This window comes from Geotrypetes seraphini, chromosome 2 (genome assembly GCF_902459505.1).
Source record: "Geotrypetes seraphini chromosome 2, aGeoSer1.1, whole genome shotgun sequence".
Classification (NCBI taxonomy): Eukaryota; Metazoa; Chordata; class Amphibia; order Gymnophiona; family Dermophiidae; genus Geotrypetes; species Geotrypetes seraphini.
The window spans coordinates 234984712-234999195 of NC_047085.1; the positions used below are offsets into that span (position 1 = coordinate 234984712).

The 14484-nt window shown below is 45.6% G+C and overlaps 1 long non-coding RNA gene across 2 annotated transcripts in view; it reads right to left on the bottom strand.

The window, feature by feature from the left end:
- LOC117355999 overlaps nucleotides 1-14484 on the bottom strand; it is a 215905-nt gene that overhangs the window by 17239 nt on the left and 184182 nt on the right. For both annotated transcript variants that reach the window (XR_004538503.1, XR_004538502.1), the window contains one exon: nucleotides 4339-4427. This is a non-coding gene — a long non-coding RNA (uncharacterized LOC117355999). The remainder of the gene's footprint in view (nucleotides 1-4338; nucleotides 4428-14484) is intronic.

Here is a 14484-nt window from a genome sequence, read left to right on the forward strand (position 1 = left end):
CTTCGCACGTGAAGACCGACGAGAAGAACATGTTCAACCTCTCAGCTACCTCTTTATCCTCCTTAATCACTCCTTTCCTATCCCCATCATCCAACGGCCCCACCTCCTCTCTCGCTGGTTGCTTCCCCTTTACGTAACTGAAGAATGACTTGAAGTTTTTCGCCTCCCTGGCCAGCCCCTCCTCGTATTCCCTTTTTGCTTTTCTAACCTCTCGGTGACATTCCTTTTGGCAATTCCTATGCTTCTGGTGATTTTCCTCCGTTGGGTCCTTTTTCCATCTCCGGAAGGACACTTTTTTGTCACTTATTGCCCTCTTTACTTCAGTTGTCATCCAAACCGGGCTTTTTGACCGCTTGTTCTTACAGCCTTTCCTGAAACTGGGGATGTACAGGTTTTGTGCTTCCTGCAGGGTGTCCCTGAATAGGGTCCAGGCGCTTCCTACAGTCTCCATCCTAAAGCTGTTCTTGAGCTTCCTCCCCACCATTTCCCTCATGGCAACATAGTTCCCTTTCCTGAAGTTGAGCGCAGTAGATGCGGTCCTCCTCACTATGGGTGTCCCTCTTTCTAATGTGAATCTGATTGCGTTTTGATCACTGTTACCTAGTGGTCCTCCCACTTCTACCCCTCTTGCAGGCCCCCCTAATCCGTTAAGGATGAGGTCAAGAGTAGTTCCCCCTCGCGTCGGTTCCTTGACTAGTTGTTCCATGAAGCAGTCCTTCACAGCTTCTACGAATTCCGTTTCCCTGGTGCAGTTGGAGTGACCCGTACTCCAGTCTATCCCCGGGTAGTTGAAGTCCCCCATCACTGTTACATTTCCAGTACTGCATTCCTGCTTCAGTTCCGCTTCCAAGTCATGTCCAACTGCATCCGGCGTACCAGGTGGACGATAATACAGCCCCAGTTTTATGTCTGCACCTTTGGTTCCCGGCAGTTTGACCCATAGTGATTCCAGCCCCTCTGCCTTTGTCGCCGTATCCATCCTGACCGAGTAGATAGAGTCCTTTATGTATAGTGCTATGCCTCCCCCCTTCTTGTGGGTCCTGTCCCTCCTGTAGAGCTTGTACCCTGGCAACGCCACGTCCCATTGATTGTCCTCTGTCCACCAAGTTTCCGTAATTCCAATTACATCCAGGTCCTCCCCTTTGGCCATGACTTCCAGTTCACCCATCTTGGCCCTGAGGCTTATTGCATTCGTGTATAAGCACTGTAGGTCCCGGCGTTTGTCCCCCACCTCTGCTTTTACCTGGACCTCCTTCCCTTGAGTTTCGGGCTGTTCACCCGTTAACTGTGCCTCTGCTTTACCCTCATCCTTTACCCTTGCAAATTTATGCCTCCTCGTGTCCCCTCCCCCCCCCCCTTCCCCGCTTTTCCTCGGGAATTTCCTGCCCTGCCAGCCCCCTCCCATGTTCTTGTCCCCTGGGCCTTGGTTTGATCCCTCTTACCTTGTGGCTCCTCCCTATTGCCTTCTGCTTGCATTTTGGTTCCACCCCGCTCCCCTGAATCCCCCTGCCACTTAAGTCCCTCACAGCAAGTTGCTGTTACCTGGTGCTTCCCTCGCTGTCTGATCTCGAGCTCCATCGGTTCCCCGTCCTCTTCCCTGTAGTTGTCTTCCCGTTCAGCATCCTTTCTGGATACCGTTGTCCGAAGCGTCATCAGGTCTGCTGTCGGCTTTCCCCCTCTCCTTAGTTTAAAGCCCTCTCGATCTCCTTCTTCATGTTGGTTGCCAGTATTCTTGTTCCCACCGTGCTCAGGTGCAGGCTGTCCCACCTGTAGAGCTTGCTCTTTCCCCAGAAGGACGACCAGTTCCTCACAAAGTGGAAGCCCTCATCTTCGCACCATTTTCTCAGCCACGCATTCACATCCTGGAGCTCGGCCTGCCTCCTTGCATCTGCCCTCGGGACCGGCAGGATCTCCGAGAAGGCTATCCTCTGTGTCCTCCGTTTCAGCTTCCTTCCCAGGACCCTGAATTGGTCCGTTAGTGCAGGCATGCTGAAGTTCCTCCGACTAATATCATTTGTTCCGACGTGGATAATTACTGCTGTCTCCTCTGTTTCGGCTCCGTCCAGGATCCTCTCGATTCTGTCGGCGATGTCCTTTGTCTTGGCCCCTGGGAGACATGTCACTAGCCGGTCCTCTCTCCCTCCGGCCACATGACTGTCCACCTCCCTCAGGATCGAGTCTCCTATAACAATTGCAGACTTCCCCTTTCTCAGTAGCCTCCTCTGCCTCAGGTCCGTATCCTTGGTGTATCTTGGTGCTCCTCCCTCGGGGTCCTCGGGAGATAAGGCTGCCCGTATCCAGTTACAGGAACAATTCTGTATTTTCCAATTTAATAGGGTTCAACCATATGGCCTTAATGACAGTATTGAGTTGAATACCATTGTGTAGTTCCTCTGCCCATTGGTTCAATCTGCTTCTGCTTTTGCTCCTGATTGGCTGTTTTACTCAACTGATGTCATCCTTTTTTGTTTTAAAGCATGTCTTGCGCTTCTGTCTGGTAGCTCTGCCCTCCTCTCAGCTGGCTCTGTTCTACAATTATTTGTCGATTGTTTCTGATTCATCTCCTCCCTAATTGGCAACAGGTTCCTGATGAAGGAACTTTGTGTCTCTGAAACCGGGCTTAGTTGAACCTGGTTACTAAGATGTGTAGGATTGCTACCTTCCTTTTTTGACTACAGATTGATTAACTATCAAGCTAAGTCTGAGTTTATTTTTAGGAATTGGCTGGGGGGTCCTTTTAGCGGGATGTCTTGCTTTATTTATGTACTTGTATGATTGATAAATGCTTTTATATCACCGTTTAAGTTTCAACATGATTAATTACTTTGAGCACACGAGAGGTGTCCAGTGATGGTGTGTGGACATAGGTTGGCTAAACTGTGCCTTGTTATGTAAAGCGCTGGAGATTTTTCTCCCTTCGCTGACCTTACACACTGAGGACACCCCGTTCCATATATTAAATTTAATTAACTTATTTACTCAATCATTGGCTTTGCTCAAGTGCTTATTTATGCAGGTCGGTCCCCTTTAAGAACCGATTGACTTTTACTGCTTTTGTGGAGTCTCTTTTGAAATATCTATAGCAGTGTTATTTTTGGAGAACCTTTACTTTGATTGACTAACAGCTAGATACTGTGTGGCTGAGGTAAGCCAAAAATCTTTTGTTTTATGTGAGGTAAATGATAAGAAATAAAAGTTTTGTTCATATGCAATTGTGTCATGGCTATATATCTGCTGACCTCTTCTGGCAAGCCAGGCCAGCCTGCCACACTGGGCCTAAGTGCTTCTGCAGTAATTTGCTATTATGGCTATGTGCTAATGCTAAGAGTACAAGACAAAAAATGAAGCAAATAGAAAAAGCCCCTTTTTGACGCCTCTGCTAGAAACGGGATTAGCGAATGGGAAAGGCACACATAAGGCTGCCATAATCCCATATCTTCAAATAGCTTAGTGAAAGGACCCCTAAGTTAGGTTCCCAGTGCTGAAAATCAGTGCTAAATGCCTAACCGTTTCCCCTTTTGATTCTAGCCCTCTAGTTCCACCTAATTTAGGAGCGTAGTGATTCAAAGAACCTGTATTTAGGATTCAGCTCTCAAAGTCTATGACATTTTGATCATACAGTTTCAAAGTGCGGTAGAGTCTTGATTGTTTTTCTGCCTCCAAGGCGGTAAAGCTCAGGCCTATAGCTTCCGTATTCAGTCTCCTCTTGTTACCACTTTTGTAATCTTTCTCCGGTTCCATGGAACCTTTCTGATCTGTAAATATATACTAGACACGTCCTTCAGTGACACACCCCATCCCCGCAGGAACTCAATTTCCCCATTCCATCCCCGCGAGTTTTGGCGCTGTCCTTGTCCCTGCTCCATTCCTGTAAACTCTGCCTTAACCGCACAAGCCTCGAACACTTATTGATTTTAAAGTGTTTGAGGCTTCTGCAGATGAGGTGCGATCTAAGCACCCGCTGGTTCCTAATGTTCGGTGACTTTTAGAGAATCTGAGTGTGAAGGAGTGAGGGATTCTCCCTCACTAATACTATTATTCCACCACCCTGCACCAGGAATGGGGCAGGGACAGGAAAAGAACTCGCCGGTATGGAACGTGAAAATGAGTTCCTGCAGGGACGGGGAAAAATTTGTCCCCGTGTCATTTTCTAACCAGAACCTCTCTCAGCTCTTAGAATTCTGGTACATATCTCGTCTGACCTCATGGCTTTAACTATTTTTAGTTTATGAAGTGCTGTATGAACTCTCTTTCAGTATATAATTTTATCAGGCATATGCAGTCCTTCTCCAGGGTCATCTTGTTTGAACACTTAAAAGAAATATGTAGTGTTTTCACCTTTTTCATGTCGTCTTCAACATATTGTCCCTTGCCACATTTTAAGTCTTGCAAACCTCTCTCTGATCTTTCTTCTTTTTTCTGACACCCTGGAAAAAAAAAGTCTTATTACTTCTCTATAGTAATCTTTTATTCTACTTTGCAATTTTGCCATCCTGAATTTTTTCCCTCATATATTTTGGCTTTACCGCATATTCTTCTCTGTATTACTGTTTTTGAGATCTTTTGTAACTGTAGAATGGCTTTTTGCTTTTAACTTTTCTGCTACACTCTTGATGAACCGTTAATAGTTTCTTTTTTCTCTTGTTTTTGTTTACTTTCCTGATAAAAGGTATTACAGTGTTCCCCCGCGAATTCGCGGTTCGCAGACTCACTAATCTGCGGTATTCTCCGACTGCCTCTTCCTGCACTAAAGTTGGGCTACACCAATCAGGAACTGCATGTCAAAGCAGCTCCTGATTGGTGTAGCCTTACTTTAGTAAAAGGAAGAAGCGGTCGGAGCATACCGCGAGTGATTTTCTTCACTCGACGAAACTCCAGCTGCCTTCTCCTGCCTTTTGACAGGCAAAAAAAAACGTATTTGCGGTTTTTCAAAATTTGCGGGGGTTCCTAGAACGGAACCCCCGCAAATATCGGGGGAGTACTGTATTCCTATTATTCTAGCTCCTTTAAGTTAGCCCGCTGTTTGCCCTGGGATTGGTAGCATAGAATGTTGCTACTGTTTGGGTTTCTGCTAAGTTCTTGTGACCTGGATTGGCCAGTGTTGGAAACAGGATACTGGGCTGGATAGACCATAGGCCTGACCTAGAATATTCTTATGTTATGTTTTTAATATGTTATGAAAAAAAATCACCCAAGTTGAATGTCACAAAAAAATATCTCTAATCAAAAACACATTCAAATAACACACTGATGCAAGGACTAATCCGGGGGTCGGCAACCTGCGGCTCCAGAGCCGCATGCGGCTCTTTTCCACCTTTGCTGCGGCTCCGGTAGTGTGTCACGCAGGCATGCAGCTTAAGTCCGGCGTCGCGGCGGGAAATAGCCATGCTGAGCAGTGAGCTCAGCACATACACAGATGAAAGCCTTGCTTGCTGATTGGTCCGGCGGCCCCGCCGGACCAATCAGCAAGCAAGGCTTTCATCTGTGTAGTGCTGAGCTCACTGCTCAGCGTGGCTATTTCCCCCGCGACGCTGGACTTGTAAGGTGCCTGAAAAAGAAATCATCCTGGCCGGGGTCGGTGTCATGCTCCGGAGATCTACAGCCTTCCTATCTCCCTCTCCCTTCTACCTGCTTCCGGCCACATCCCCTGCTCCGCGGCTCTCTTCGGCAACTCAGCAGCAGCGATCAACACAAGCTTCTGACGTCGGGGCCTACCCTCTGCGAGTCCCGCTTGTTTCAACTTCCTTTTTCCACAAAGGCGGGACTCGTAGAGGGAAGGCCTCGATGTCGGCAGCTTGTCTTGATCACCGCTGCTGACGAGTTGCTGAAGAGAGCCGCGGAGCAGGGGGGTGTTGCCAGGTGCAGGTAGAAGGGAGATGGCCAGATGCAGGACTCGTGGGTGAGGGAGGAGAAGAGAGAGAGAAAGAGAGAGGGGAGGGAAACAAAAGGAAATATTTCATACTGGGCTGGGCCAGAGTGGAGGGAGGGTGGAAAGATTCTAGCTACAGGGTGCAGTAACAAAGGAAAAGGGGGGGAAAGCTGAAAATGGAGATAGTGACACAAAGAAGAGAAAGGGTAAGCAGGACCTACTGAATAAGGATAGAGATACAGAGGGGACATGAAGAGGAGGTGAAATAGAGACATAGAAGTAATGCTGAAAAAGTGTGTGGGGGGAGATAAAGACATTGAAAGGGCAAATGGTGAACATGGCGTAAAGATAAGGACAGAGACAAATGAAGATTCTGAAAAAGTGGTGAGATAGGGATATAGGTGAGATGGACACAAAGAAGGGTGATGCTGGAAAATAGGTGGAATGGTAATTCTGACAGACACAGAAGGGAAATGCTGGATCAAGGAGAGATGGGGCTCAGGCTGGATGGAATGAGGAGAAATGCCTTGTTGGCCCGGAACTTCCTCTCCTACGTCAGAATTGACGTCAGGGAGCGGAATGCTGGTCAGCGCAACACTTCTGCAGGGAAAGCTTGGGACGGCGGTGGCTTGGGGGCTGTTCCCCGATTGCGGTGGCAGCAAACTGAGTGGCTTGGGGGACGGCACGGAGACAGAAAGAAGGGGGAACAGGGAGACAGAAAGAAAAAGTTGGGGGGAGAGAATGAGGTCTGGAGGAGAGGAAACATACAGGAGGCTGAAAGAAAGGAAGAAAGATTGGATGCACAGTCAGAAGAAGAAAGTGCAACCAGAGACTCATGAAATCACCAAATACCAAAGGTAGGAAAAATGATTTTATTTTCAATTTAGTGATCCTGTATATAGCATTAAGATAAGAAACAATATATGCAGCGTTAGATTTGTTTTATAATGGTTTTGCGGCTCCAAGTTTTTTTTTCTTTTCGAAAACGGGTCCAAGTGGCTCTTTATGTCTTAAAGGTTGCAGACCCCTGGACTAATCTATACCATTTGAAATTAGTGGAGAAAAAGACCTCAGCGTCACCCAGGATACAATTAAAGAATATCCGAAGGGACTACCCTACCTTCAAATTCACTTTGGGGTCCTTTTATTAAGGCGCGCTAACCAATTTAGCGCACGCTAAAGATTAGTGCGCGCTAAATGCTAAGGCACCCATATAGATGCCTTAGCATATAGCGTGCGCTAAATCGGTTAGCGCCTTAATAAAACTACCCCTTTATTTGAAGTAGGAGGCACATCCTCAATCAAAAAATTCCACTGTCTCTCTCCTGTTTTTCTTAAAAAATCTGTTTACCTTCAAAATCTCAAATATCATGCCTTTCCACTTTTTACATCCTTTTTACTCTTCATCATCATTGATTTTGAGACATTGGTTTTCACTTCATGATACTTTTAGATTCATATTCTCATCTATTGTTATTATCATGTTTTATAGCACTGCATTGTCACCATGTATTGGTGTTTCTTTATCATTGTATTTTTCAACTTTTCATTGTATCATTGTATTTTTCAACATTTTCATTGTATTTTTAATGGCTCTTGTGTGCCGCAGAAGTGCTGTGGTAAGCTGCAAGTGACATCAGATATTGCCACACCAGAAGTCAGACCCAGAAGAGCGTCCTCCCGTGGACAGATAATAATAATAATAGGTTATTAAGACTTTACTTTAAAAATAGACAAAAAGTTTTTCTTGATTGTAAAGCACAGATGTTTCCTGATTTTACAAGGGAAACACAGAAGCGTCGTCGGGAATTCCTTCTTTTGAAACCTGGGGTTACATCTATGGGGGCTACCTTTTATTTGAGACATTCATGTAAATGTATAGTGCGCTACTGCTCTGTTAAGTATGTGTTCTTTGAACCATCTCAATTGACAACTTTTGTAACAATGTCTCGTCTGGATGGAGGAATATGTTAAACCCTATATATAAATATGAGATCTCAATTTCAGTGCTATAGTCTTTTAGCATCTTGCTAAAAATTTTTATTTTTTCTTGTTTTCTTTATTACTCGCTATGTCTAAATCTTGGATCTAAAGGAGGACTTGAGCATTAATAGTCAATAATATTTTTCTTATTGGAAATAATTTATTTTTCGTTTTTTATGTTATTATAACTAATGCTTTCTGTACAAGTGTCAAACTTGAATTCAAATTGAAAATTAATAAAGATATTTAAACATAATAATAATAATAACTTTATTTTTCTATACCGCCATAGTCAGGTGACTTCTAGGCGGTTCACATTGAAAGAAGGCTGGACAGTCAGCGAATGATAAGGAGCCTAAAATAGAAAAGTTACATAAACAAGGTACATACTAATTTAAGTTCCATGGGTAAAGAATACATGAAAATTGGAGCTCCCTGGGAGATTGAATAGCGTTTACGGGGGATTTGTTTTAGTTTAAGGGTGGTCTGTTTTAGTCAATGAATTTGTCGAATAGGGTGGTTTTTATTGCTTTTCGGAATGCATTGTAAGTCAGTTGGGTTCATGTATGCAGTTTCACAACCAGACTTGTTGTCTATTCTCTTGGAACATGAAGGTTCTATCCTGGAAGGATTTGTATCTGCAGCCTGAGATCTTTGGGTAGGCAAAGATGTTTTTGTTTCTGGTAGTTCGTGTAGGGTTGTGCAGAACGAAGTGAGTTTGCAGGTAGGAAGGTGCTAGTCCCCAAACTTGTTTGAAACAGATACATGCAAATTTGAATAGTATTTGCGCTTCTATTGGTAACCAGTGTAGTTTTTTGTAGTGGGGCTGATGTGGTCTTTTTTTCTCAGTCCGAAGATTAAGCGAACAGCGGTGTTTTGTACTAATCTCAATTTTTTTACTGGTTTTTTTTTTAATACCCAGGTAGATGATGTTACAGTAGTCAAGAAGGGATAGGATCAGTGATTGCACCAGCAACCTAAAGGATGTTGGGTTGAAGTATTTTTTTATGGTCCTTAGCTTCCACAAAGTGTAAAAACATTTTTTCACCAGTAAGTGTGTGGTCAGCCATGGTTAGATGTGTATCTAGAGTGATGGAAAGCTTGTCTCCTAGCAACCAACACGAGTAGCAGTTCAGATCTTTTAAGGTAGGGATCTCAAAATCCCTCCTCGAGGGCCGCAATACAGTCGGGTTTTCAGGATTTCCCCAATGAATATGCGTTGAACATGCACATAGGTCTCATGTATATTCATTGGGGGAATCCTGTAAACCCGACTGGATTGCGGTCCTCAAGGAGGGACTTTGAGATCCCTGTTTTAAGGAGTCCTCTTTCATGGCTCCCCAGTAAGTTGTGGAACTGCTGTACTAGTAAATTGTTAGTGATACCAGATGCCACCTCACTAGATGTCAAACCCAGAAGAGCATGACTTTTCTTATATTCTTTTACATCTAATCCATTCTGTTTAAATAATGACTGATATTCTACTTTGCTATCTACACATTGGTGTTCTTTTCCTACTATATTGAACTCTTTTTTTTAGACTGTAAACTGCTTAGATCTGCCTAGTGCAGTAATTGAGGTATAGCAAATGTGAAATACTCATATTATTATTATTCTATCCTCCCTCCCTCCTCATAAACTATGTAATTTGGCAAGGTCAGAATTTTTGAAATACAACACATTAAGAGACTCTTTTGTTAAGCTTACCATGTGCTAACAGACATTAGATAATGATAAATGTCGCAGGTCCCATTTTATAGCTGTGGTCTATGTGGCATGTCCATTTACACATATCAAGCTTTAGAGAAAGGGATGGGATTTGATGTACCATCTTTCTGGGGTTACAGTTAATGCAGTTTATATATTATATACAAGTAAGAGTCTTTATTTCTGTAGCTGGGGCAAAGGAATGTGGGAACTTAGGGGTCCTTTTACTAAGGCGTGCTAGTCGTTTTAGCGCATGCTAAACGCTAATGCGTGCAAACACGTCCATGATATCCTATGGATGTGTTGATGTACTTAGCATTTAGCATGCGCTAAAACAGCTAGCACGCCTTAGTAAAAGGACCCCTTAGTGACTTGTCCAGAGTCACAAAACTATAATGGGAATCAAATCCAGTTCCCATAGTTCTCAAACCACTGCACTAACCACTAGGCCACTCTTCCGCTAACAGCTAGGCTAGAGGCCTCTAAACTTGCTCTTTTTGGAGTTTACATTAGCTTTTATATCAGACCATGCCATCTGTTGACCACATGTGCTCAGATGCAATGCCGGTTTAGCCATGCTGGGGCCCAAGACGAAAATGAAGGAGGGGCCCCTTCAAACCAACCGTGCTGATGAAAATTTAAAGAGGTACGTGGGGAGTGGGGGGAGGGGGAAGGGGGCACAAGCAGGGCTGGATTAACTAATAGGCCCAGTAGGCACATGCCTAGGGCCCAAAATAGTCAGGGGGACCGCTGAAGGACGACTTACCATGCCATTTTTTTTCAGAAGGCAACGGCCCCCCCGCTTCCCTCCCTGCACGGCAATGGACCACCACCCTACGACAACAACGCCCCCCCCCCCAGCAACTGGCCCCCACCCAACGACGTCCGCCTCCCCCCGGCATCGATGGATGGCAATATAGCCAATGCAGCTCCAAGAAGGTCTCGCGATGACTGCGTCTGCCGGTCCATCCCCCTTCCGGCAGACGCAGTCATCACGGGACCTTCTTGGAGCTACATTGGTGTCCGTCAATGCCGGACACCAATGTCGTCAGGTGGGGGCCCGTTGCTGTGGGGGGGCGGCATTGTTGTCATCGGGCGAGGGGCCTGTTGCCATGCAGGGAGGGAAGAGGGGGGCCCGTTGCCGTCTGAAAAGAAAATGGCTGCGTTGCCGTTGATGCCGGAGATTGGCTGCATTAGTTTCCATGGATGCCGGGGGTGGGGGTGGTGTTGTTGTCATTGTCGATGCCGGGTGGGGGCCTGTTGCCGTAGGGAGGGGGGCGCGTTGCCATTGCTGTATGGAAAGGGTGGTGGAGAGAGAGAAAGGAGCATATGCTGATGGATGTGCAGGGAAAGGGGGAAACAAGGAGGAAGAATACTAGATGGATTTAGATTGGAGGAAAAGAAAGGGGGCTAATGTTGATGGAATTGGTGTGCAGGGAAATGGGGAAAACAAGGAGGAAGGATATTGGATGGATTTAGGTTGGAGGGAAAGAAAGGGGCTAATGTTGATGGAATTGGTTTTCAGGGAAAAGAGGAAAACAAGGAGGAAGGATACTGGATGGATTTAGACTGGAGGAAAAGAAAGGGGGCAGATGCTGATAGAAGTGGGAGGGAGGAGAGAGTGAAATGGCAGACCATGGGGGTGTGGGTATGGGAAAGGGAAGGGAAAAGAGGAGAGGAGAGAGATGCCAGATCATTGGAGGAGGGAATGGAAGAACATAAGAACATAAGAAGATGCCTCCGCTGAGACAGACCAGAGGTCCATCTCGCCCAGCGGTCCGCTCCCGCGGCGGCCCATCAGGCCCATTGCCTGAGCAGTGGTCCCAGACTATCCCTATAACCTACCGCTACTCCTATCTGTACCCCTCAATTCCTTTATCCTCTAGGAACCTATCCAAACCTTCTTTGAAGCCTTGTAACGTGCTCCGGCCTATCACAGCCTCCGGAAGCGTGTTCCATGTATCCACCACCCTCTGGGTGAAAAAGAACTTTCTGGCATTTGTTCTAAACCTGTCCCCTTTTAATTTCTCCGAGTGCCCCCTTGTACTTGTGGTTCCCCATAATCTAAAAAATCTGTCCCTGTCTACCTTTTCTATACCCTTCAGGATCTTGAAGGTTTCTATCATGTCTCCTCTAAGTCTCCGCTTTTCCAGGGAGAACAGCCCCAGCTTTTTCAGTCTGTCAGTATATGAGAGGTTTTCCATACCCCTTATCAGTTTAGTTGCTCTTCTCTGGACTCCCTCAAGTACCGCCATGTCCTTCTTGAGGTACGGCGACCAGTACTGGACACAGTACTCCAGATGCGGTCGCACCATTGCACGATACAGTGGCAGGATGACCTCCTTCGTCCTGGTCGTGATACCCTTCTTAATGATACCCAACATTTTGTTTGCTTTTCTTGAGGCTGTGGCGCACTGTGCTGACGCCTTCAAAGATGTGTCTACCATCACTCCCAGGTCTCTTTCAAGGTTACTTACCCCTAGCCGTGATCCCCCCATTTTGTAGCTGAACATTGGGTTCTTTTTCCCTACATGCATGACCTTGCATTTCCCTACGTTAAAGTTAATTTGCCATTTTTTGGCCCATTCTTCTAGCGTCGTTAGGTCCCTTTGCAGATCTTCGCAGTCTTCCATGGTTTCAACCCTGCGGTAGAGTTTGGTGTCATCCGCAAATTTAACAACTTCGCAATTTGTTCCCGCCTCCAGGTCATTAATAAATATATTGAACAGGAGCGGTCCCAGCACCGACCCCTGTGGAACTCCGCTCGTGACCCAATGCCAGTCTGAGTAATGGCCCTTTACTCCAACCCTCTGTTTCCTGTCTGCCAGCCAGTTTTTGATCCATCGGTGGACCTCCCCTTGCACCCGGTGTTTCCACAGCTTTTTAAGTGCGGTACCTTGTCGAAGGCTTTTTGAAAGTCAAGGTAAATGATGTCAATGGATTCCCCTTTATCCACCTGGCTGTTTACCCCCTCAAAGAAGTACAATACGTTTGTGAGGCATGACCTACCCTTGCAGAAGCCATGCTGGCTCGACTTTAGCTGTCCAATGTTTTCTATGTGTTCACAGATACTGTCCTTAATCAGTGCTTCCATCATCTTTCCCGGGACCGAGGTCAAGCTCACCGGCCTGTAGTTTCCCAGGTCTCCCCTTGAACCCTTCTTGAAGATGGGCGTGACATTTGCAATTTTCCAATCCTCCGGGATCTCTCCAGTTTTTAAGGATAGGTTACATATTTGGCGAAGTGGCTCTGCTATTTCGTTCCTTAGTTCCTCGAGTACCCTTGGGTGAATGCCGTCCGGACCTGGCGATTTGTCGCTCTTTAGTCTGTCTATCTGCCTGAGGACATCCTCTTGGCTTACCTCTAGTTGGACCAGCTTTTCATCCCAATCCCCATTTACGATGCCCTCCGGTTCCGGAATATTGGATGTGTCCTCCCTCGTGAAGATTGACGTGAAGAACTTATTTAACCTGTCAGCTATCTCTTTTTCCTCCTTTACCACTCCTTTTTTGTCTCCATCATCCAATGGCCCCACTTCTTCCCTTGCCGGTTGCTTCCCCTTCACATATCTGAAGAACGATTTGAAGTTTGTTGCTTCCCCCGCCAGTCTCTCCTCATATTCTCTTTTAGCTTTCCTAACCACATGGTGACACTCCCTTTGGTGTTCTTTGTGCTCCTTTTGGTTGTCCTTTGTTTGGTTCTTTTTCCATTTTTTGAACGATGCTTTCTTGTCACTTATCGCCTTTTTCACTGCAGTTGTTATCCACGCTGGGTTTTTTGTTCAGTTTTTTTTGCACCCCTTCCTGAATCTGGGGATGTACAGGTTCTGTGCCTCTTGCACCGTGCCCTTGAGTAGGGACCAGGCTTTTTCTACAGACTCCATCTTCCTTGCGTTGCCGTTGAGTTTCTTTCCCACCAGTTTCCTCATGCCATCATAATTCCCTTTTTTGAAGTTGAGTGCTGTCGCTGTGGTTCTTTTCACCTTTGATGATCCAATTTCCAGCTTGCACTGGATCATGTTGTGATCGCTAGATGCCAGACCAATGGGGTGAAGGGAAATATGGAAGGGGGAGGCATACAGTTTCTGGAAGTGGCATAGGACAGGGTAGTTGGGAAGAGAAACGGATAGATGATGGACCCTGGGGTGGTGGGGAAGGAGGGAGAGATGCTGGATGAAAGGGTAGTTAAGAAAAGGGCAGATGGTGGATCTGGGGATGGTGGGGTCCATTGCCGAAGCTGCTGATATGGACTTGAAAAAAAGAAAAGATGCCAGACCTCCGAGGGAGGGAAGACAGAGATGGAAGATGGATGGTTAGCACGGAGAAAGAAGAAAACGACAAATGGGCAGGAGACCCTGGCAAGCGAGTTATCAGAAGACAGCCAGATCCTGGGACTAACAAAAGGTAGAAAAAATAATTTTATTTTCTGTTTGTGATTGCAATATTTATTTTGTTTACACCACAGAGCCGGTGTGGGGTTGGAGATGTTGTAACCCTATATGTCTGCTAAGACTAAGCCTTAATCACTTAGGTTTATTAAGGTGCACATTTAGCGTTTGCAAAATCAGTTAGCGTACCTTAATAAAAGGACCTCTAAGTATCTTAATTAAAAATTTGACCCGCGACTTAGCCTATTTTTCAGATTTCGGCACCTTATGTGATTGAGTTTGACACCCCTGATGTAGAGTGGGCGATGTAAACTTGGTTATTAATATAGACTTATATTTCGGATAGTATTACTGCTTTACAATATATTTGAACGCTTTTATATATGTATTGAAAGGGTTCAGAGTTAATGTCCTGGGTAAGTAGATGGGAAAGGAAGGAAGGGGGATTTGTTCAGAGATGTTTGGGGGTTGCATAGAAGAAAAACTGGAATGCTAATCTTTATTTGTTTTGAATTTAAAAAAATAAATATAAGTGGAA